Here is a 9,390-nt window from a genome sequence, read left to right as displayed (position 1 = left end):
ACTACCAGCTTGTGGGTAGAAAACCACAAAGATAGGACTTACAGCTACCGGTTTGTAGGTAGAGGCCAATAAACAATATCCGCCAGGGGATGAAAGTGGGATTTTACAACTACCGGCTAGTGGGTAGAAAACCACAAAGATAGGACTTACAACTACCGGTTCGTAGGTAGAAGCCAAAAATTCCGCTGAGGGTGAAATGAATGAGTGCCGGTTAGTGAGCGACTATTCATTTATGCCCCAGGGAAGCACAAGAGACAGTCAACGGGTAGCCATTTAGGATCGATCCAAAAAGGCAGACTGAAACAAGACTCATCCTAATGAGGAAAGAACTCAATAGGGAAAACCCATCCCGTGTAGGGAGGGAACGGAAGCAACCGTCATCCACGAGGACGTATCTCAGTGGGGAGTGCAGAAGGAAATGGTAGACACTTTCTGCTTAAGGGGTAGACTCTACATGGAGAGATCGGACACACCCGTATCTGCTAGGGGAAAATCTACTGGAGAGATTTGTATCAACAAATAGCAGGAGGTAACAATCAACAGACACCCGGCAACAGCTGCAACATGAGTATCCGAATGCTATGATTATGCATGTATGCATTATGCATGATGAATGCTGACAAACAGACATGCTCAAACCACAGGTCCGGGAATCGATCATCCGGTACCACTCATCCGGAGGGAAAACCAAAGTCATCATCCTGCAGGGGAGGAAGAGCCACAAGAGGCTTCCGGAGGGATCGTCGGTCACAACCGGAGAACAGAGTTCAACATACAGGCGGATGCGCCACAACAACTTGTGCTGGAAATGAGGGATACCAAGAAGCAACCAGATCTCTGATGAGGATACATAGGTATTGATAAAGCTCATCATGCCAACAACTCCACTGAGGGATCTATCTGAGAGAATGCCGGATTACTGGGATGTCAATCCACCGAATACTGAATCTTCAAAGAAAAACACCCAGGCTGGTGGAGAGGAAGACTGCCCTGCTGGAGAGGCGAAAGTTGAAGTCTTCAGTAAACACTCTGCTAGGGGAGCTGTCCCACAATAATGTCCGAAACAGCAAACTTGCTGGGGATGCCCCACGGTAGGGCTCAAACAGCACTCTACTGGGGATGCCCCACAATAGAGCTAACAGGGATTTGGAGGAAGAATCTGTACTGCCGGGAACCACACATGGGATTTGAGAGTTCTTGGACTTTTTGAAAATGGGAGAACAAGACCTTCAACTTTCATGTTGGGCAAAAATTCATTTGAAGCTTGAATCATGATGCAAGTTGAGGATCAAGAAGTTTCTATTTTTGGCAGTTGAAATTACAGGTCCACTTTCTATTTTGGGAAATTTTCTGATTGGCTTCAAATTCTTCAATGATGTTGATTGCCATGACATATGAGGTCTATTAGGACATGAATAAGCTCTCTCAAACCATTTCCATCCATCAAATCCATAGAATCAACCACAGTTGACCAACTTTGACTTTCTAGGGTTTTGGACTGTCTATGCACTGACTGATGAATTCCAAACCCTAATTCCTTGAGACCTTGACTTAAAATGATGTTCCATGTTGTGTGGACTCTTAATTATTGATCATGGTGCCCAAATTCCACAAGAATGGCCACCATCCACTACTTTGACTGATTGTTGACTGTCTAGGGTTTTTGCCTGGCTATGCATGAACTGATGACCTCTGAGCCTTCAACCCTTGACTTGAACACTTCAAATAGACCCCCAAGTCATGTGAACTTGTTGGACAAACCTTAAGGCCTTTGCTTGCTTGGGAAACAACTTTGCTTGATTGGTTGACTGATCTCCTGATCAGTTTGACCTAATTCTTGCTTGCTTGCTCTTGAGGCAACTGGGGACAATGCAATGCTATGCAATGGACCATGATATGCTATGACCTAATATGAGATGGTATGTACAATGATAGGTGCAAATTTGAGGTGCTACAATGGGTTACCCATTACTAGAAAGCGCCATACCACACTCTCATGGCGCAATGTCTGGTTGACACTTTCTCCTTCTTGAGAGATAGATGTAACTATTTTCGACTGAATCTGAAATGATTTTTACTATTTTACCTTGGATCTTTTTAGACTAACACATCCTTGTCTGCTCTTTTTGCAGGGGTTCCCTCTAATCCAAGGCCTTCTACTGCTGGTTCCCAAGGCACCAGTACCATAAGAACTTCAAAGGTAAAAAAAATAACCTTCTTTTTTTAGTTTTTCTCTTTCATTTTTAGTCGACTTTATGAGTGGAATTAATCAATTAGAATTTATTCACAAAAGATGGTCAAAGTGTGATTAGAATTCAATTTAAGAGAAGTATCATGAAAATGAAGTTTGAAAAATCAGAGGCTTAAGGCCTAGGTTTCTAATTTGGAAAGAAATGAAAATGTTTGCACAATAGTGTTTTTTGGTTTTGGGTTAACATGCAAATGGAGTTTTAAAGAAACAAAAGGTGGGAGGGTTAAGGGATGTAAAACTTCTTAGATGTTCACCTCTTGAGATCATATGGAAATGATTCAAGTGATTCCTTTGGAATAGGCAACAACGCAATAAGCAAATAACAATATGGATACCAGATGCCAATCAATGGACTTACACTAGTCTCACAAAGCAAAGAAACAAGGATACCAGATGCCAATCAATGGACTTATACTAGTCTCACAAAGCAAAGAAATAAGGATACCAGATGCCAATCAATGGACTTATACTAGTCTCACAAAGCAAAGAAACAAGGATACCAGATGCCAATCAATGGACTTATACTAGTCTCCAAGGAAAGAAACAAGGATACCAGATGCCAATCAGTGTACTTATACTAGTCTCCAAGGAATGATCATAGGAAACAACTGCCAATAGCTGGACTTACAATTGACTCCTCACAAGAAACAAATAACAAATGCAATAAGCAAGAGGAAACAAGTTGCCAATAAATGGTCTTACACTCGACTCCAAGGAAAGGAATGCCAATGAATGGTCTTAGTTCCAAATCCCACCAGATCATAGGAAACAACTGCCAATAGCTGGACTTACAATTGACTCCTCAATGGACAAAACAAAATGTTACAAAGTAATAAACAATGATTATGAAATGATATACAAGTAATGATGATAAATGCACAAAGGCATACATAAGCAAACATGTGCAGATGAATCAAGTAAGCAAACAAATAAGTCAATTAGCACACACTATACACAATCAATTAGGCTCAAGCAAGGTTAGGCTTTACAGCCAACTGGAATGGGGTATTTTGAGCTCTTAACACTAACATTGAGAGTTAGGGTGAAGCAGATGAAATGGAGATGAGGGGGTGTGCCTCATAGCACTTATCCCTGGTCAGGGAGAGCTTTGATCAATGGAAAGTGTGGGAGTTCAGAAAGTTGGAACTCTTCTCCACAAATGATTGACTCTATAAGATCTTGGGTTATTATTCACCATGCATCAACACATGGTGTGAGCAAGGTGAATGACACACTGAGTAGCAGGAACATTCTAGGCTTGGTTCCCTTTGACTATCCTCGGTCGAGGTTGTTCGATTGGAATTTGGTTAATAGGAAATGGCACTAGAGGCGTCCCAACAAAGTCAACGATCCTGCCCATCTGATGGTAACTTTGGGTGGTGTTTTGGATCAAAGATTAAATATCATACCTATTTGTTGTGACAACATATTCACCATTTCATGGTTACTTACGTCCATTTGTTGCCTCATGGTTCCTAAGAAATCAATAGTTAAAGTTGGTAATATGGGAGGGCCATATTGAAATCCTCCTTATGGTTTCCCTATGCGACTAGGGTTGCTTATGGCAAACCCTGACGCCAAATGTGGGTTAAGAGGTGACGTTATTATTACAACATTGTTTGCGAACGTCGAAGCATGATTATGTAAATCCACCATCATGGAAGATGGCATGCCATAAGGGTAATCCCTCGTATCTAAAAGCATAGTAAAACTAGGAAGATATGTGGGATTATGGTCCTCTATAACTGTCGTAGCAGGATTGAGAGAGGTTGGTATGCTTGTTATCGATGATAAAGTAACCGACACTTTTGGGATCGATGTGGAAGTTGAGATTGGATTTAAGATAAAACCTATGACTCCGATAGTGTTATCGTTCCTATTGTACCCACAACATCGTTACTGGCGGTTCAGAGTATAAAGCGTCATTACGGGCATGAGAGGTATTTTTTGGGTTAACCATGGTTGCTAAAATCCTACCACTCCTTAAACGTGTATGATCCTAAAAATTAAAATTTTTACCACCCCTTAATTGCATGCATCAACGGACATTGAAAACATTTAGACGATAAATAAATAATTAATATGAAAGTTTTCTTAAAGAAAAAATTTAATTTCTTACACAAAAACACGCGAGTCCCACTAGGCGTGCCAATTTGTTCGTAGGTGTTTTTAGCGAACAATCATGAGTTTGAAAGTCTTTGAAATTAACTCAAAAAATCTTGGTATTGGTTTTATGAAAAAACTTTTATAAGAAAGTACATGTAGGATGTGACTACAAATGTTTGAATGCAGACAGTGTAAAAGTAAACTTTAAAGACTATAAAACTTTAATTAATGTGCAAAAAATTTAGAATGAATAAAATTAAATAATTGCAGTAAAAGACAAAGTAAAAGGATATTTCAATTAAGGAAATATAAAAGGTACAAATAAAAAAGGGACGCAAACTCACATAATTACTCATAAACCGTTGCTATTTTGCTTGGGTACTCCAGTTCTATAGAGAATGTATAAGAAATTTGCGACCTTGAGTACAACATATGAGCTTACTATATATACTAACTAAGAATAACAACCTTCGACAATTTACACCTAAAGAATTGACACATCTTCGAATTCATGCAACTCCTATTCCAACATATTGCCACATCGTCAAGGCTTTGAAACTGCTGGAACCATTATCCCATGTTCTCTAACTGCTTAGTGACTAGTAATTGCCTGCTCGTCAAAGTTAGTTGCTGATATTACTAAGTCTTTTATGTCTTTGGTTTCCTCAATTTACTAAGTCTTTGGAGTCTGTCGAAAATCCCCTCCTTGACATGGTATCAAGTAGTTACCCAGGCTTGTTCCTGAGACTCCTCCAAACTAATTCTTAAGATATACTCTTGAGATTCTTCCAAACTACACCTCAAGATGTCAGTCGGGATGCCTCAGTTGATGTGTCATCACTGTCGACTGTTGTTCTTAAATGCCAACACTTAGCATTTCATGAAAATGCAGCATCCATTTAACTTTTCCTACTAAGTAGAAAATCCCAAGTTAACACTCACACAGAAGGACTTTGGAAAAATCATAGAGTGGTAATCTTAATACAATTTAGTTACATGTGTTTAATTTTTCTAAGAAAGATTAGTTAATACAATGGCACTTGTTTCTAGATATTTGTTCTTTGTTATGACATGGTGAAATGCACGTTGTTTGTACTAATTAAGAAGGGGTCAGTGGTTCAAAACGTTGATGGAAAATTACATCATTTCTTGGAGGAAATTATATGAAGAGTTCACAATACAAATCACAACACAAAATTGTATGCCAAAATGATAGCTATCTTCAGCGAGATTCACCATAAGATGAAAGATAACCTCAGAGAATACATTGACTAGTTTACTAAGGTCTTGTGGAAGTAGGAGGTTCCACTGATAGCCTGAAGTATTGAATTTTTTAGTAAGGATTAAGGACTGACTGCATGTTCTATGAGAAGTTAGATATTAAAGGTGTACGGGAGTATGAGCGGTCTCATAACCAGAAAGCAGCCTTATATTAACTACGAGGAGAAATTATTGGCCGAAGGTGTAAACATGAACAAAGGTTCATGGAGCCCGGGTAGTGGGGGACAAGGATACCCAGACCCAGGAAGGACGAAGACAGAGGTGTGGCCAAAGGACCATACGCTATATTCTCCTCATATACTCTGCTAAACACTTAGAAAGAGAAAATCTTACAAGAATGCGTGAGTACTAAATTCAAGGAGGCTATGATGAGCTATCCATATACCATGAAAGAATCTGCATGAACTAACAAGATGAAACTCTACAGGTTCCATAAGTATCACATGCATAACACTGATGAGTGTGTTCAATTGAAAGAAGATATAAAATATTTGATCAAGAAAGGGAGGTTGGGCAGATACATCAAGGAAGACAAGAAAAAAGACAACTACAAAAGTGTAAAGACCCCCCTATGAAAATGTAGAAATGGAGCAATTTTCTATGTTTCTATCATTGAGGGATTTTGCCACTCAAAGGCACCAGCCAAGTGGACCTTGAAGAGAAATATTGTGAAACTAAATGCATGGCCAAAAAAGGGAGAATCATCGATTATCGAGAAGTTGTTACAGTGCAGATAGCAAGTGCAGTTGTATCGTCTCCATATGGACTAGTTGTGTTTAAAATACCATTAAATAGTCTATATTCCTTTAAGTTTGGTTTTTCACAAGATTTTTTGTTTGGTGAGTACTTGAAAAGTAAAATGACAGAAAATAATTGTTCAGTGTTTCAACAGTGAGAAAACTTTGTTGTGGTTAGACTTTATTGACATGTTCTTATGTAGACTTCTTGATTACCAATACACAATTTTAATTAGCTATTAATATTATCATCTGTTAATATTATCACATCTAATGTTTGTGTCAATAACATGAGACTAATTGTATTACCTAATAGATGGTCTCTCATATTAATGTTTCATGTCACTAATATTGTTATTTGTGTGGATATAAAACTTAAATCCATGTCTAGACTTTAGAATCCAATAGATGATTGTAGCGGTGTATTCGTCACTTTATGATTTATTGATTAAATCAAAAGCAAAGCATACAAAGAATCGAGTCGCCACCGCACTTTTATTTATCCAAAGGAATGGCTAAAAAGCAAACAAAAGCCTAAGAAGTTTTACACATAGAAAACTAATGAAAAGGTCAGAGATCTGGGTAAGGGGTTAATTACGCAATGGGAAGGTGTTAGGCACCCAAAACGTCCTAGGTACTCCTAGGGAGCCCTTTTCACAACTTGTTGTACGAAATGTTATTTGTTTATGAAATATTTATTGTGCAAACATGATTGAGGGGATGAGAAAAGAATATACAAGTTATTATTTTTGTGTTTGAACGGATGAACCCGTTGCCTGCGTACCTTTCCATGGAAGGTAAGGATCAAAACTCCGTAGTTCGGCTAAAAGATTTCCAAAAGTAAGTGAATTGATTTTAAAACAAAAGCCCAAAGGTATTTCGTTATCCACGGGAGAAAACTCAACCTATACAAACAACAAGTCCACCATGTGAGAAAAACTTCAACTTGCTAGTGAGGGGTTAACCCTATAATAAGCAAGGAAGTCTTACAATTCAATCACTAAGGACAAAAGGTGAGATTAACATCAACCAACTAGGATAAATCAAACCTATGGCTAATGTATGAAAACTTATCAAGAAGGTGGACTTGAGCCACAAAACAATTGAATGAGTGGAATTAATCAATTAGAATTTATTCACAAAAGATGGTCAAAGTGTGATTAGAATTCAATTTAAGAGAAGTATCATGAAAATGAAGTTTGAAAAATCAGAGGCTTAAGGCCTAGGTTTCTAATTTGGAAAGAAATGAAAATGTTTGCACAATAGTTTTTTTTGGTTTTGGGTTAACATGCAAATGGAGTTTTAAAGAAACAAAAGGTGGGAGGGTCAAGGGATGTAAAACTTCTTAGATGTTCACCTCTTGAGATCATATGGAAATGATTCAAGTGATTCCTTTGGAATAGGCAACAATGCAATAAGCAAATAACAAGATGGATACCAGATGCCAATCTATGGACTTACACTAGTCTCACAAAGCAAAGAAACAAGGATACCAGATGCCAATCAATGGACTTATACTAGTCTCACAAAGCAAAGAAACAAGGATACCAGATGCCAATCAATGGACTTATACTAGTCTCACAAAGCAAAGAAACAAGGATACCAGATGCCAATCAATGGACCTATACTAGTCTCCAAGGAAAGAAACAAGGATACCAGATGCCAATCAATGGACTTATACTAGTCTCCAAGGAATGATCATAGGAAACAACTGTCAATAGCTGGACTTACAATTGACTCCTCACAAGAAACAAATAACAAATGCAATAAGCAAGAGGAAACAAGTTGCCAATAAATGGTCTTACACTCGACTCCAAGGAAAGGAATGCCAATGAATGGTCTTAGTTCCAAATCCCACCAGATCATAGGAAACAACTGCCAATAGCTGGACTTACAATTGACTCCTCAATGGACAAAACAAAATGTTACAAAGTAATAAACAATGATTATGAAATGATATACAAGTAATGATGATAAATGCACAAAGGCATACATAAGCAAACATGTGCAGATGAATCAAGTAAGCAAACAAATAAGTCAATTAGCACACACTATACACAATCAATTAGGCTCAAGCAAGGTTAGGCTTTACAGCCAACTGGAATGGGGTATTTTGAGCTCTTAACACTAACATTGAGAGTTAGGGTGAAGCAGATGAAATGGAGATGAGGGGGTGTGCCTCATAGCTCTTATCCCTGGTCAGGGAGAGCTTTGATCAATGGAAAGTGTGGGAGTTCAGAAAGTTGGAACTCTTCTCCACAAATGATTGACTCTATAAGATCTTGGGTTATTATTCACCATGCATCAACACATGGTGTGAGCAAGGTGAATGACACACTGAGTAGCAGGAACATTCTAGGCTTGGTTCCCTTTGACTATCCTCGGTCGAGGTTGTTCGATTGGAATTTGGTTAATAGGAAATGGCACTAGAGGCGTCCCAACAAAGTCAACGATCCTGCCCATCTGATGGTAACTTTGGATGGTGTTTTGGATCAAAGATTAAATATCATACCTATTTGTTGTGATAACATATTCACCATTTCATGGTTACTTACGTCCATTTGTTGCCTCATGGTTCCTAAGAAATCAATAGTTAAAGTTGGCAATATGGGAGGGCCATATTGAAATCCTCCTTATGGTTTCCCTATGCGACTAGGGTTGCTTATGGCAAACCCTGACGCCAAATGTGGGTTAAGAGGTGACATTATTATTACAACATTGTTTGCGAACGTCGAAGCATGATTATGTAAATCCACCATCATGGAAGATGGCATGCCATAAGGGTAATCCCTCGTATCTAAAAGCATAGTAAAACTAGGAAGATATGTGGGATTGTGGTCCTCTATAACTGTCGTAGCAGGATTGAGAGAGGTTGGTATGCTTGTTATCGATGATAAAGTAACCGACACTTTTGGGATCGATGTGGAAGTTGAGATTGGATTTAAGATAAAACCTATGACTCCGATAGTGTTATCGTTCCTATTGTACCCACTATCATCGTTACTGGCGGTTCAG

This window comes from Lathyrus oleraceus, chromosome 2, assembly GCF_024323335.1.
Source record: "Lathyrus oleraceus cultivar Zhongwan6 chromosome 2, CAAS_Psat_ZW6_1.0, whole genome shotgun sequence".
NCBI classification, from domain to species: domain Eukaryota; kingdom Viridiplantae; phylum Streptophyta; class Magnoliopsida; order Fabales; family Fabaceae; genus Lathyrus; species Lathyrus oleraceus.
The sequence above is the reverse complement of the archived record's forward strand: the minus strand, read 5'-3'. Positions refer to the sequence as shown.